At 37.9% G+C, this 16,297-nt stretch overlaps 1 protein-coding gene across 3 annotated transcripts in view; it reads right to left on the minus strand.

The window, feature by feature from the left end:
- Positions 1 to 16,297, minus strand: part of TIPRL (TOR signaling pathway regulator) — a 443,844-nt gene that overhangs the window by 377,554 nt on the left and 49,993 nt on the right. Inside the window, exon 1 of one of the 3 annotated variants that reach the window (XM_044072348.1) lies at positions 4,017 to 4,129. The exons of the other annotated variants lie outside the window; for them this stretch is intronic. The gene's annotated coding sequence lies outside the window, so the exon portion shown is untranslated. Of the gene's footprint in view, positions 1 to 4,016; positions 4,130 to 16,297 lie in introns of those variants that run through there. 3 annotated transcript variants of the gene reach the window in all.

Genomic DNA, 16,297 nt, shown 5'->3' on the forward strand with positions numbered 1-16,297 from the left:
AAATGCCAGATTTTGTGATATAAAAAATGAGACCACAATAAAGCATTTCAAAACTTTTCCCACCTTTAATGTGACCTATAACCTGTACAATTCAATTGAAAAAAAAAATCTATTAGGGGAAAAAATAAAAAAAACATACAATAAGCTATTTGCATAAGTGTGCACACCCTTAAGCTAATACTTTGCTGAAGCACCTCTTGATTTAATTACAGCATTCAGTCTTTTTGGGTACATGCCTGCCATCAATTAAAGAGACTCTGATTAACCCCAAATAAAGTTCAGCTGTCCTAGTAGGATTTTCCCGACATTTACTCAGTTGCCTGCTACAGCAAAAGCCATGGGTTGCACAGACCTTTCAACAACGGGATCCTTTTGATGCTTTGTAAGCCATCAGTCAGGAGACGGGTACAAAAACATTTCCACAGCACTGGATATACCATGGAACACAGTGAAGACAGTCATCAAAAAGAAGAGAAAATATGGGACAACATTGACATTGCAAAGAAATGGACGTCCCTCCAAACCTGATGAAAAGATAAGAGGAAACTGGTCAGGGAGGCTGCCAAGAGATCTACAACAACACTGAAGGAGCTGCAGGAATTTCTGGCAAGTACTGGTTGTGTAATACATGTGACAACAATCTCCCATATTCTCCATATGTCTGGATTATGGGGTAGGGTTGCATGATGGAAGCCTTTTCTTCTTACACAGAAAAACATCCAAGACCATCTAAAATTTGAAAAACAATACATCAAGTCTCCCAAAAGCATGTGGGAAAATGTGTTATGGTCTGATGAGACCAAGGTTGAACTTTTTGGCCAAAATTCCAAATGTTATGTTTGGCGCAAAAACAACACTTCGCATTAACAAAAGAACATCATCCCTACGGTAAAGCATAATGGTGGCAGTATCATGCTTTGGGGCTGCTTATCTTCAGCTGGAATTGGGGCTGTAGTCAAAGTGGACGGAATTATAAACAGTTCCAAATACCAGTCACTTTTGGCCCAAAACCTTCAGGCGTCTGCTAAAAAGATAAAGAGGAATTTCACCTTTCAACATGACAATGACCCTAAGCATACATTCAAATCAACAAAAGAATGGCTTCACCAGAAGAAAATTTAAGTTCTGGAATGGCCCAGCCAGAGATCAGACCTAAATCCAATAGAAAATCTGTGGGGTGACCTGAAGAGGGCTGTGCACAAGAAATGCTCTCACAATTTGACAGATTTGGAGAGCTTTTGCAAGGAGAGTGGGCAAGTATTGCCAAGTCAAGATGTGCCATGCTGATAGACTCCTATCCAAGAAGACAGAATGCTGTAATTAAATCAAAAGGTGCTTCAACGTATTAGTTTAAGGGTGTGCACACTAATGCGACCAGCTTATTGTACGTTTTTTATTTTTTATATTTTTCCCCCAACAGATTTGTTTTTTCAATTGAACTGTACAGGTTATAGGTCACATTAAAGGTGGGAAAAGTTTTGAAATGATTTACTGTGGTCTAATTTTTTATATCACAAAACCTGGCATTTTAACAGGGGTGTGTACACTTTTTATATCCAATGTAGTTGTCAAATCACCAATTAAAATTTGCTTCAAGTGGAATTATCATGAATTAACACATGGTGCAATAAGAAAGAGATCAAGCTAAATGCTAAGAAATGCAATATTATTTTCTATTGAAAATCAAATGCTGCCACCTACAGCACCCATGACATCCCACTCTCCAAGTCTCTCAGAGATTTGGGCACCTAGGTAGATGGCTCCCTCTGCTTTGATCACCATTTGGCAAATAAGGTAGGAAGTCCTTGTATACATTACAACTAGTCACCAAGAAAACTATAACTTATTTTATACTCTGCCCTGGTTAGATCCACTAGAAAATATAATGGACCCTCTGGCATCTCCATTATTAGACAAAACATAAAAAAGACTGCAGAGCTTCCTAATAAAAAGGATATCCAGTTTTAGCTATGTATGAGGAAAGGCTGCAGTCAACTCACCCTGCACGCAGTGTCACAGACTCAAAGTGAGACCTACGCCTAGCATTCCATGCCCTCAAGGATTCCAAGACCTCCTTTTTTTCTCGATGTGTTAAACAGTACAGTCAATAGAACAGTCCGAATCTACAACAGAGAATAAATCTGAAATGGAGAGATCACCCATGATCACCCATGGAATAGACTACTTGCATGTCAAGCAATACAATTCATTGTCTGCCTTTATACATAGTTTAAGGATGGATAGCTTAGAACACACACTAGGGCTTGCAGGCCTTGCCCTCCTTGAAAAAGTTACAGCCTTAAAAGTTGGGATTCACTAAAGCAAGAGCTTAGAGGCCTAGTCAAAATGAAGACTAAGAAGACAAAGGAATATAGAAAACATCTGATCAGGGAAGATTAAAAAGTTGTAGTATGGTATAGAAAAGAACAGCAGATCCAAGAGCCTAACAGACAGATGGAGGAACCTCTGGACAGCATAAATGAATACAGATGCATGACAGAGTAAAGATTTAATATCCCAATCATACAGAAGTTACTAGCACAGAATCTTAGAAGTCAAAAAGTACAAATAATAAATCAATAATCAAAAGAAACCTGGTCACAATGAAAATAAAGGGATCTCAAGGCCATCTTCTTCTTTTGGCTTTTTCCCCGATTAGGGGTCGCCACAGAGGATCACCTGTCCGCTCATGATTGGCAGTGGAGTTTTATGGTGTCAAGTTGCCAGCCCGGCACCCAACCTTCCACAGAAGGCACACACACGCACGCATTCACACCTAGGGCCAATTTAGAGTGTCCAATCCATTTTGGGATGTGGGAGGAAACCATAGCACCCGGAAGAAACCCACGCAACCACAGTGAGGACATGCAGACTCCACACAGAAGGCACCCCAGCCGAGGATCGAACCGGAGAACCTCTTTGCTGTGAGGTGACAACACTAAGCGCTGCACCACCGTGGCCGCCCTAAAGGGATCTCAAGGTCATATTAAACAAAAAATATAATGAGGAGTTTCTATAAGCACTAAAAGAATGAATGTGTAGAAGCAGATGGGAGGACACAGGACTTCCTGAGGACTCTGCACTTGCAGAGAACAGTAGAGACTGGAGCGGTGGGGGAGAGAAGAGAAGGAAGTTGGGGGGGGGGTTCTTATTAAGGAAAAATGGTACAGAGGAGAATAAGGATGCGATTTAAAGTTTGGAAGTAGAAAATCCCCAGTTCTGGATGGTATACCTATAATGGATTTGGAAACTGAAAAAGTAAAATTACAAGATAGCATTCTAGAATGCTATCAAATAGCTTTTGAATCATGGAAAAGGGGCAGTAGAGGCAGTGCTTCCACAGAAGGATAAGGATCTGACAAGACTCTGGTTTCTATAGACCAATGTAAATTCTACATTGCGACTGTAAAATTCTTCATGACAGTATGAGCTACAAGGTAGCCAACACAGGATAAGAGGGGAACCAGGTCTAGACTAATATGGATTCACAGAGGACAGATAATTTTACTAACGTTGATATTGGACAATATTTGTATTACACAGAGAATTCAAAAAGACGCTGAACAAAAGAATAACCCCATCAGAGCAATAGTGAGGGTTGACTATGAAAGATTTAACAGGGTCAGTTGGGAATTTGCATGCACAATATCAGAAGCAAACAGTATCTCAGAAGAAAAGCACTGAGTTAATAATGGGAATGTACAAAGGTTCAGAAGCATATACAAAAAACTGAGGGTCCTTAAAAGGATTCAGTTTAATTAGGGGGAATCAGGCAATACTGTCCTCTCTCTCCCCTTTACTGTTCACATTATACCTAGAATCACTAGCTGCAAAGATTATAAGTTAACTTATAGTTAAATGGGCATCAAGAAAAAAAAAAAGTTTTTTGACAATATAATGTTATACCTAGCAATGCCAAAAGCAGATCTCCTAGCTTTGTTTTTGCTGTTAAAGCAATTTCAAAAGCTCTCAGGATACAAATAAGTGGAAAAAAGTGACTGCAGAGAATTACTCACCTAGACATGCACTAGTACAAAATGATCCACTCTTCTGGGAACAAAGATGAGGTACTAGAGTACATGGATTAAGAAGGAAGTGGAATTTGCAGAGAAGAAAATGAGGGCAGAGCCTAAACAAAAAAAAACATTTGCAAGATTAGGTTATGGAAAAAAGAAATGGACACAGACAACAAAACTCAGGTATAAAAATGCTGTTGGTCCCACTGGTGCTTTTATATGGGGCAGACATATGTTTACTGACAAAAAGATAAGATCGTGCATGATATTAATAGAGAAGTGAGAACATTATTTTGCGAGAACCGACAGAGTCAACTGGGCGAAAATGGTCCTGCTGGTACAGGAAAACTGGGAACACTATAACTGAAAGGATAGGTTAAGGCAGCACAGATAAGGTTAGCATACTTGGTCCATGCAGGTAATTATACAACCCAAGTGCAGACTTAATATGCAAAGCAGAGGCTTATACTTTGCATGCAATCAGACAGAATGGCCATTGGTTATGACTGAGCAATTATGATGGATGCTATAAAGTTGAAACTAGAGACAAAATGGAAAACAAATACTTAATGGAATTGGACAGGCAAAGATGGGATGGAGAGAATTAATACAATTTGAACTTACCTGGTTACTGTCTACACTAATACTGATAGTTTTATTCTGCTGTCGCTTTGCTAGCTCCAGGTGCTACCCTCTCTATACACCCTTGCTGCAGTCGGGTTGACTCCCCTATCCTACCCCCATCCCCACTCACCCCAGGATAGATTTCCTTTATTCCTAGACAGGTTCACCTTCTGCTTACCCTCCAATCAGCACTACACCTACACTTTTCAATATTACTTCATCCATTATCTCACCATTGCTCCTCCCAATATACCTCGATTTCCTTGCCCTTCTGCACTTAACTTCCATCAACACAATACACCACAATTTAAAACCTTTACAATACACCGCAATTTAAAACCTGTACTTATCACCTCCACCATAAGTCCACCTACACCCACTGACCACCTAATTCAACCAGGGCTAATTGCATTATACAATCATTCTGCTACCACATTTAAACTAGTAACTGAAGCAAATACTAAACTTAGCCTAAACTCTATGCAAACATCCCATACTTAAAAGAAAACTAATAACCACAAACCTACCTCTCAAAGCAAAACTTCCGGGGTTCAACCCTAAATCTCACAAACCAACAAATCTCTCACCATACCAACCATTAACCTGCAAAGTATCAGGGATATAATTCTAGACTTCCATGCCTGGATTTCACACAGTAGGCCACATATTATAGCAACTACAGAAACCTGGCTTAAACCATGTATAAAAAAGTCAGAATTTCTACCACCTGGCTACTCCTGCTTAAGATACAAAGACCCAGTAAAAAGTTGGAGGTGTTACATTAATTTAACACAAAGTCATTTCACATTAGTACTATATACCAACCACACCCCACAATTTATTTATTTATTTGCAGTCTGTTTGCCAGGATGGACTATTGGGCCACGAGGAGCCTGTTTTCAATGGAGTCCTGGGGAGCAAAGCTCCAAAAAGTACAGATATTACAGTATACAAGGTTACATGATATGATAATTATAAAACTACACAGTTACAAAGTTACAAAAATTGGCATTTGCAAGAGCAAATTAATCTGATGCATTAAAAATAATTAATTTCAGACAAATTAAAGTTCAATATAGAATGCTAGTTCCTGAAGTTTTAATGCTAAGCATTATAAGACTATAGGAGGTTGTTCACAGATTAGCTGGCTTGTAGAGAGTATTAACACAGTCAGGGAAGTTATGTAGGATGGGAGCAATTCGCATCTGCCAAAATTATTACAGCAAAGAGCTCTGCATCATTGGGATCTATATCCCACCAGGCAACAGTATACCCATCCCAGAACAAACCCTTGCCTGGAATTCAAAAACCTTTACCAGTGAGACAATTATCCTTGGAAATGTCAACATAGATTGGACAGGGGTCACAAAAAAAAAGCAACCCTCAATAAATAAATCTATTCAATTATACCCAGCTTATCAAAAAAGTAACTAGACCCAACAGAGTAACAACTGGTGGTTCCATCATAGACTGGATATTAGTCTCACACACAAAGTAGTTTCAGCAGGGACTCGACCTCAAACCCCAAGTGATTACCTCCCAGCATACATAATTAAATCCATCCTAGCCCCCCGGCCAACACCAGTACAGACCAACTAGAAAGATCTCCAGTTTCAACCAAACTCCTCTAAATGACACCCTGGCACAAGTAAATTGGAGCATTCTCAAAGTCCTCCCACTACACGGAGCTTCTGAATTCTTTAATTCAACCTTCTTAGATATTCTAAACAATCTAGCCCCCACACGGCAAAAACAAATTAAAAAACAACAATGCTACCTGGCTTACTCATGCCATAAAACAGCGGATGTCTAAAAGAGTCAAAATGTTGGAAGCTTTGGCAAAAGACCCTTAATACCTCCTACAATTCAAACAACTTCATAAATCAAGCAAAATGTGCAGCAGTAAAAGACAAAAAACAATTTATTTAACCAAAAATGCCATAAATAAAACCCTAAGAAATTTTGGAATTGCATTCCATTCTCCTATCCTTTGCTGAAGTTCTAGCTCAGAGTCTGCCTGTACTGCTACATCGTCTACATGCAGCTTTGTTGATCCCTCCCCTCCAATCTGTTTGTTAATGTAGTCCATCACCAGTAAGAACAGCAGTAGGCTCAGAGCTGAACTCGGATGTACACCCACCCCCACTGGGTCCTTGTACATAGCCTGCACTAATTCTACCAATGTTTCTGGGACTTCAAACCACCGTGGTACTACCCAAATCAGCTTTCTTGGGACCTTTTCATATGCTTTCTTCAAGTCTATGAATGCCCAGTTGGACTCTCTCCCAATCTCTAGCTTCAAGTATCTGTCTCAATATAAACAAACAAACATCGGGTCAATTGTGCTGCATCCTGATCTGAATCCAAACTGCTCACCTCCCATTTTACATTCTACTACTCTGCGTATCCATTTATCAATCACCATCTCCAGAACTTTCATGCAGTGTGATAGGAGTTTGATGCCAATGTACTGCCCACAGTTGTGCATGTCCCCTTTGTTCTTGTACAGTGGCACGAGTATGCTTATTCTCCAGTCATCTGGGATACGCCTCTCTCTCCACACTATTAGTACCCTCAGGAGCCACTTCTCCCCTATCTCACCCATCATCTTTATCATATCTGCTGTGACCTCATCTTGAGCCTGCTGCTTTCCCTGACAATCTTCCTTAGTGCTGTTCTTACTTCTTCTAGGGTGGGCTCCTCTTCTCTCATCGTAGGCTATTTCTGGGGCAGTACAGCTTCTGTGGGGTTTTCTTCGTTCAGAAGCTGCTGGAAATGCTCCTTCCATCTGCCTTTGATTTCCTCTGGACTGATGAGCAGGTTGTTGCTGGCATCCCTTATGAAAGGTGTTTGACTATCTTCTTTACCTTTCCATCTTTGTCTTGCAACCTGACAATTTCTTTGTGCCCCTTACTGAATCACTTTCCAGAAGTTGGTACAGTGCCTCCAATGCCCTATTCTTTGCTATTGCAACTTCTTTCTTGGATTCATTGTTAGCCAACCAGTAGTCCTTCCTAGCCTGGTCAGTCTTTTCTATCTCCCACGTCTTCCTGCACTCTTTCTTTTGAGGACTTCCTGGACTTCTGCATTCCACCACCAGCTTTCCTTATGTAACTTATTTCCATACATGGCTTGGCCACATATCTTTTCTGTAGTCCTAACACATGTTTTAAGGCACTGTCATTCTTCTACAACTCCACCTATTTTCCTCTACTTGGGGTGCTAGAGCCCTGAGTAATTCCTTGAACTGTTGTACTTTCTCCCCAGTCAACTTCCAGGTCTTCAGCCTGGTCTCTGCTGACCTTAGAGCCTCCTCTGACCTCTGCTTGCAGCTGATTGTGACAACTAGTGGTTTATGCTGTGTGCCAACTGTTTCACTGGGGATGACTTTGCAATCATGGATTCTACCCCAGTGGCTTTTCTTTACTAGGAGGAAGTCTACCCGAGTTGCATGTTGACTACTCTTGTATGTGATCTTGTGACTCGCTCTTTCTGAACCATGTGTTGGCTACTATCAAGCCATTTGCAAGACAGAAATCTAGAATGGCTTCTCCTACTTTATATCCTCAATTCTCTATAAAACATTTTGGTCATTGATAAATTGCTTATTTTATATGTTTCCTTTATATTTATTTATGTACATATCCAAGTTTTTCTGTCTATGCTGATATTTTAGTTTATTTGCAACAGTGTATGATAGATCCTGGTCTCTTCTGATACTGGCCATTGCTTTTATCACCTCCATCTTAAGAGTAGTTTTGTTTATCTATTCCCTCTTCTGTACTGTTGCAGCAAAACTTGTCAACTGTTTTTTCTACATTCAATACTTCCATAAGTGCATTTGATTTCTCCCCTTCCTTTCCCTTACTGCCCTGTGTTTTGTGGTAAGACTTATTAATTTAGCTGCACAGCAATATATCCTATTTACTTCTTTTATACTGGTCATGATTACTGTGTTCATTTGTGTTATAAAACTTCTAACATTTTGAATCTTATTTACTTTCATTGATATTAATATGTCTAACATATCTATTAAATCAAGCAATTCTTCTCTTAGATCATTTTCTTCTAAACTAAGGGCACATTCTTTGTGCTCAGTTTCCTGAGGGCATTCTACAGAAAGTTCCAGAAATTTCACTCTGTCATCCATTGCTTTTTCATAAGGGAACTCACTGGCCTATCACTCCGCAACATTAATTGCATCAGAGTTGCTACAGTTCCCTGTTCCTTCCTTTCCTGTGCAAATCCAACTGAACTTTTGTACTGGTTACTAGTTTCCTGCTGAGGCTCCAAAGTATCTTCGTATGGCAACCAATCAGATGCTTCCTGTTCCACTGGTTTCTTCTTAATTTTGGAATTTATTATTTTATCATGCTGTGATGAATGCAGGTAATCCATAACTTCAGCTTCTATTTCTTTAACTTCTCCATTACTAATCCTCTCCATTACTAATCCTCTTTTCTACTTCCCCCTTTCTTATCATTTGTATTCCAAAATTTTCCATATCTGTATGCCTTTGCCTATATTTCTCTTCAAATATCTTCGGTGGTGCTTTTTTTGTGTCGATTAATTTTGCTTTCTCCTTTGCATAACTAATGCACCATATTAAAATTTCTTTCTTTCCCATCTCTGCACTTCTTCAGATATCGCCTACTCCTTACGATTCTCCTTACTTGGGGGACTCCTTGTTCCATCATGCTGTGACATAACCTGTATTAGGCTTGCTACACTAGATCCTTCACTTCACGTGTTCCATTACTTCAGCTTCTACTTAACTTCTACTTTACTAATCTTCTGTTCATTTCCCCTTTGTGTTCTTATTTTTTTTATTCTGAAAATTTCCATATTTCTGCGCCTTTGCCTATACTCTCTTTGGATATCTTTGGAGCTGTTTTTGTGTATTAATCTGGCTTTATATCAGATCTTGCTTTCTTTCCCCATATTCCTTTCTTACAGCTTTCAAAAATCTCTAGATTTTTTCTTTATTTTCGCACTTCCTCAGTTGCTACTTTTTCCAAACGAACCAAGGTTTCTTGGTCGGGTCTGTATCATATCAGCGAATCGCACAAATTGCAAATGCTCATAATATCGAACGTACCACACCTCAAAGTGATTTTTCCGAGATCACGATACAGTGAAGAATGGGATATTTGCCCTTCCTCACTGTAGTACGATCTCTGAGTTGGAATATATATTTAGGAAGTTCGAGGTCCGGTGCATTCGATATTATGAGCGTTCACAATTTGTGTGATTCGCTCATATGATATAGACCCCTCTTGGACTATATAATGTTTTTCACGAATCTCTTGTATTAATAAATACAAATTTGCATTTGAAGCTTTTAACAGTTTTTCTTGTGCAAGTATTTTTCTTTCCTCTAATCTCTTTCCTAATCTTTCTGTATATCTTCTGCCTGGAAATTCTGGGATTTTTGCATAATCAATGCATAATTTCTTTCTTATCTTTATGCCTCTTTTCTGGCCTACTACTTCCTTCTACAACAGGGGGGGGGGCATCCTCCCCCTAGGCCTGGCCCTATTGTAGGAAGGTTTCCGTGTCTTGATGATCCTACACTGTCATTTCTTTCCATTCCTGGCACCAGTACGTGCCTACCAGGATTGGGTGCTTTTTTATCCTGGGTCTTGTGCACTCAGCTATCTTTTTTTATTTTTTTTTTAACTTACTGCTGTCTGTGATATATGCTATATAAAATACAGTCTCTATATCAGTGTTGTCTTGGTGAAATTTTGTAAAAATGGGGTACACTTCATAAAGGTATTCAGCAAGACTTGAGGATGAATTCCAGAAATACTATTCTCCTTTACTTGTTGATCATCTCGCCATTCAGACTTTTTTTTTTTTTAACTTCTTTGTCTTTTGGGTTTCTAATACCATGACGGGAAGTTCATGAAATTAGTATTGTTTCAGTCTGAATTTTTTTACAAGACCCATTGCTCCTACTACAACTGGAACTGTCTGGGTATCTTTCTTACACATTGCTCTTGTTTCTGTCTTCCACTCCTGGTATTTTAAGACTTTGTGTGCCTCTGTACCAAGACACTGTAGTCCCTGGGTGTAGCAATTTCAATGATCAATGCTACTTTTGTCTTCTTTTCATGAACTACTATATCTGGTTTTCTTGCATCTATTTTTTGAACTGCTGGTAACGGATGACGCCACATGATATAAACTTCATTTTCTATGATGCTTTGTGGTTCATATTTCCAGTGTTTTTCAGCTACTTCAATATTATAAATGTATGCATGATCCCCAATACAATAGTCTTCCCACATTATTATGCCCTTCAGTATACAGCCCTCCTGCCATTAGTATAATCACAACCAGTAACAAGATGTGCAACTGTTTCCAATTCTGCTGTGGTTGTGGAGTGATAGGCCAGTGAGCTCCCATATGAAAGAGCAATGGACGACACAGGATGAAACTGAACAGAATGTGGCACAGTAAGATGCTCTGGAACTTTCTATAGAATGCCCACAGGAAATGGAGAACAAAGAATATGCCCTCAGCTTAGAGAAAATTATAAGAGCTGCTTGATTTAACTCATTACATCCGAGTGATGCATCCAGGAGCATCTGCAGTTAACTCCTACTGATGCCTCTAGGCATCAAATATTGCTTGTTCATATTTGCATCAATAATTCCAAAGCCAGTACAAGGTTTTAAGATTTCATCTTAAAGCTTACACAATGGCAAACCAACTGCATTACCATTTGACCTGTGTCTAGTGCAGTAAATAACAATCCAAAACACTTGCGGAAGAATGTAAGTCCACTCCAGATACTGTAGTTCCTTTACTTTAATGTAGCACAAAAATAAAAAAAATGATTTTACCTGAAGAAGTCTCATCACCAGGTGGGACTAAAAGCGCTTTGTGTTCACAGTTGTTTTATTATCTACTTTAATATATACATTTTTTTATTTTTGTGCTACATTAAAAGTAAAGGAACTACAGTATCTGGAGTGGACTTACATTCTTCCGCAAGTGTTTTAGCTGTTGTTTGGTCTAACTTTTCCTGATTAAGTGCAGTAAATAGACATTAATTGTTTTAATAATTTATATAGATATAAATGTTTCACCTTTTTCTAAATATCTCAACAACCAAGTAACACAGGCAGAACTCCTTAACTTCATAGGAATGCTCTCAGTGAGAGGAATAAAATGCTGCTGATAGTATGTGCGCAACTTGAGTGGTTGCCGAGTATGTGTGCAACTTGAGTGGTTGCCGAGATATTGTAAACGGTTTACAAAATATTTACAAAGTTTAACAGTTACTGTGTTGACTGCAACTTATAAAACCTAGTTTAAAACCTAGAACCTAAAGAATACTACCACTATAAAAATAGTTTGTGCTTAACAGAGTTTGCCATTTACACCGGTTTCATAACCAGTACGATTCTAGAAATACAAGCATTTTGTTTGAAAAGTGAGGACATAATTTGATTCTGTCAAAAGGCTTAGGCTCTAGCCATTGGGAGTTACACTGCAAACTTGCTGAGCTCCATTGGAGTAAAGGAGTTAACAGAAATAGACAGACATGTTAAGATCAATGGAAGAAATAGACTACACAAAGTCATGGCTACAATTTGGCTCCCAGAAAACAAGTGTAAAGACTGCTCATTTTCTTTTTGTAGAGGATTTAAAACTGTATAGTTTATCACATGAGGAACTGAAAACAAAATGGTCATAACACAAGTGCAAGTGGTCAAAATTTTTTCAGATGATACAAGAATGTCATATGGTCTTGATAAATGTGCAAAATCAACCTTTAAAGCAGGGAAGCTGCAGCACCAAATATATCAGTTTGGGACAGGAATGCGATATAAGAGAACCTGAGCAAAAGGGAGTGTATAAATGTTTAGGAATTTATAAAGGATCAAGAATAAAATGAACAAATGTGAATAAAACTTAGAAAGAAATATTTTATAAGGCTTAATGCTAAAAAAACAGCACTGACATATAGGAACAAAGTCCAAGCTATAAACCAATTTGCTCTTCCTGTCCTACCTAACAGTTTAACAGTGATTGACTGGTCCCAAGAGTTGGGTAGGTTGGACAGGAAAACAAGGAGAATGCTTCATGCTCAAATAATTCATAAAATTCAGTGTATACCAAGATTACGTATTCCCCATTCTGGAGGAGGTATGGGCCTCCTCGAAAATGATTACATGTATAGATCTGAAATAGTGGGATTGCATAGATATCTGCTGACCTCACAAGACCTAAACTTAGTGAATCTTTTGAAATATGAGGAGAATAAGTATAAGATGACTTCCCTGCTTAGGTTAGCAGAAGCACATCGGGATCAAGCAGGAATGGAAATCAAACCAGAAGTAGATAATCAGGCAGCAACTGAATGTGCTAAAAAGCAAAAGAAAAAATATAAAGTGAAGGATCAGATGAGAAGGCAAGAAATGTAGAAAATGCATAAATATATCTGCAAGCAACTCTTGGAAAAACCTAATGTTGATCAGGATTGAAAGAAGAATGGCGAAGGACAGATGAATTTAAACCAAAAGACAATGTTATTATTGGCAGCCCAAGACAGTGGACTACATATACATTGGTTTATAATCTCTCCATTCGGATCTACAATGTTACTTGTCAGATGCTGCAGAAGCTTACAACTGTGTAAATTAGAAATGCATCTTGCTGGCAATAAACCCAAATTCAACTAAATTAGGCATTCTACTAAAAAGAACACTCCCCCCATTACATGATACATGGAATTATTTAAAAGTTTCCAATAGCTTTTGATGACGACTACAAAGATTCAAATGAAGTAGATCAGTGTGTATACAGACTGTACAGCACGTGTGTCCGCTACATTTTTTTTAGCTCATTCCTAGCAAGCTTTTTCTAGACTTCCCCCCCAAATACACACACATTTACTGAAGGTTTTCATTATGCTTTTTCAGGCATAGAAAACAGAACATATATGTCGTTATGATTTCTACTTCATGAAAGCAGTATATACAAAATTGCCGACTTCTTACCTATTCTTAAGTGAATTCTGACTACCTACTAAACTGAGTAACAAGACACTACTTGTTCACTCACGTTTAAAACTATATCTGAAGACACCTGTTAAAGCTGCTACTTTGACAGAAAAAAAAAACCTACACACAAAACTGCAAGGAAAGTCTGCATGCCTACTGCAAACGAATGCGAGTCCAAGCATTCCACAGTTCTAAAATGTCCCAAAAAAAATGCCTGTAGTGTTAAATATATACACAATTCTTTTGTAGTGTTAAATATATACACAATTCTTTTGTAGTGCATGGAGCACAGTGATTTGCTCAGATATCTGGAAAAAGACAATACCAGTTAAGAGCCAGAGTGGTGCCTGACCCGATGTTAAGGTCTGGTCTAGTGCTAGGCAATAAAATCTGCCTGTACTGACCAGCAAAGGACAGCAGCAGAACAAAACATTTGTTTCTGCCTGCTGTCATACCCTTAATGTGTCCCCAACTTCCTGTAAAAACTTAGAAAGCTGCTAGAATAATAGAATGTGTGTGTCTGCAAATATGAAGGATACGAACTCTGGAACTCAAAACGTACATCATTATTTAGTGACTTCGAGTCTCAGGGTATTGCCCCAAAACCACAGATTTTTACAAGGACAGACCAAAAAATATGAAGAAATAATCTGTACGTCCTATGAAAAGTCAGACAGTTGAGAAGCATTAATGGCGAGTGCAAAGGTAATGGACTGCATTACACTATCGACAGTCCATGCCAAATGTTTTATGGCTTTTAAAGCCATAAAAACACTTAGTGATTTATTTTTCCTGTAACTAAATACTAGATTAGCAGATAAAGCTCCATGCACTATAAATTATGATTGTCTACCAATCAGAACCCTGTACTACTGGTTCTTAACATGGATGCCAAGATTCACCTAGACAGCAGTTCTTACAAACTGCCTGAGATAAGAGATCTAAACTGGTCTCCAAAGATTAGACTTTTGGGAACCAGACTGAATCATATATACAACATTTTTGTATTCTGCCAACAGAACTGGCTAAAGCAACTGTTCTACCACAAGAATCATCAGATCAATCTGCTCTCTGGGGTATCAGAAAAGATTAAAACAGTGCAGAAATCAGTTGTGTGTGGTGTCTTGCTTGCACCAACACATTTTAAAGTGCTCTGTCCCATTTCATTGAATTGTTGTATTGCAGCACTTGACTCGTGAGACGCCACAATACATTTCACCATATTGCCATATTCAATAAAAAGCTTTACAAGCATTTTTTTAAATAACTTTAGTGTTTGCCCATGTTAGGCAATATACTTTATTGAACCCATGCCTGCCCATGTGCAGAAAGCAGCCATTAAAATCTGCGGCTGCATCTCACATTTCCTTCGTTTTCTTCGACTTGATGGCACTAAGGCTAAAGATCACCATTTCCCCTCAGTAGCATCAGTGTGGGGAAAATGATTTTAAAGACTTTTTTTTTGTTCTTTTCCCCCTTTTGGAGTGCACTTAAAAATATTGCCCATTAGAATAAAGATCGTAATTAATGCTTCATACACAGTGGTACAAAAGGCAAGTCATGCACGTGTGATAAAACTAATATGTACTTGCATTTGTTAACTATGCAAGTAGTTAGTATGTATTTATTTGTCCTGGGTAGCTTAGAGCACTTTGGCTTCAGATTTCACTTGTTTTTCATTTCATAAATAGAAGAAAAATGGAAAATACGGGAAACAAATCCAAAAAAAACAGTAAACAGTACAAAATTCCCCGTATACAGGAAACCGATGAAGGCAGTCTCACAGTGTTGAAACTAATCAGTCTCACAGTGTTGAAAATAATCCTCTCGCAAGACTCTGCGGTCCGTAGTAGAAAATAATTTAATTTAACAAACAAAAACAATACAAGTCGATTAAGCGCTTTCATTTCCTGACCGGAAACTTCATCAGAATAAATGTTATTGCTACACAAGGGCTTTTATACGTCTTATTAGTTAATTCAATAATTTGATAATTTAAAACAATTGATAACAATTAGTGTTGCCTTAAAGTTCCAAGTTTAAAATAAATTACAAAAAGTTAAAATGACACAAATACGTTTATATGTTTTTTTGTTGATGTGTGTATATAAATCTAAATATGTAAATAGTTAACAATAGATGTCACATTAGTTTGTAAAATGATACAATAAATAGTTCATGAAAAAAATTATATATATATATAACTTCATGAAAAAAATTGTATCCATAGTTTAACTATGTATTTTTTGTATACGTTAGTTTACGTAATGAAGTTAAAAAAACTTTTCAAAAATTCTCGTATAAAATCTCATATACAACTCATATAAAATCTCATATTAAATCTCATATAGAAAATGTTTATGAAACAATGATGGGTAAAAAATATATAAATAAATGAATGAATGAATAAGTTGGTGGAAAAATATTGGAAAAATAGGTATATGGTGGATAGTGTACATAATAATAGCATTGTGTAATAAGGGTGTTGTAAAAATGTTTGTTTATACTTTGTATCTTGTTCTTAATTGTTTTTATTTTAATTTTTTGTTTTTACCCTATTAGCCCTCAATTTTAGGGCTGGTAATAGTGACACATGGTCATTCATCCCTGGGGGTGTATTAGAATCCAAGCGGAGTTGCC

The sequence above is a fragment of the Protopterus annectens genome, chromosome 5.part0 (genome assembly GCF_019279795.1).
Source record: "Protopterus annectens isolate FY-2018-M chromosome 5.part0, PAN1.0, whole genome shotgun sequence".
In the NCBI taxonomy this organism is placed as follows: Eukaryota; Metazoa; Chordata; order Ceratodontiformes; family Protopteridae; genus Protopterus; species Protopterus annectens.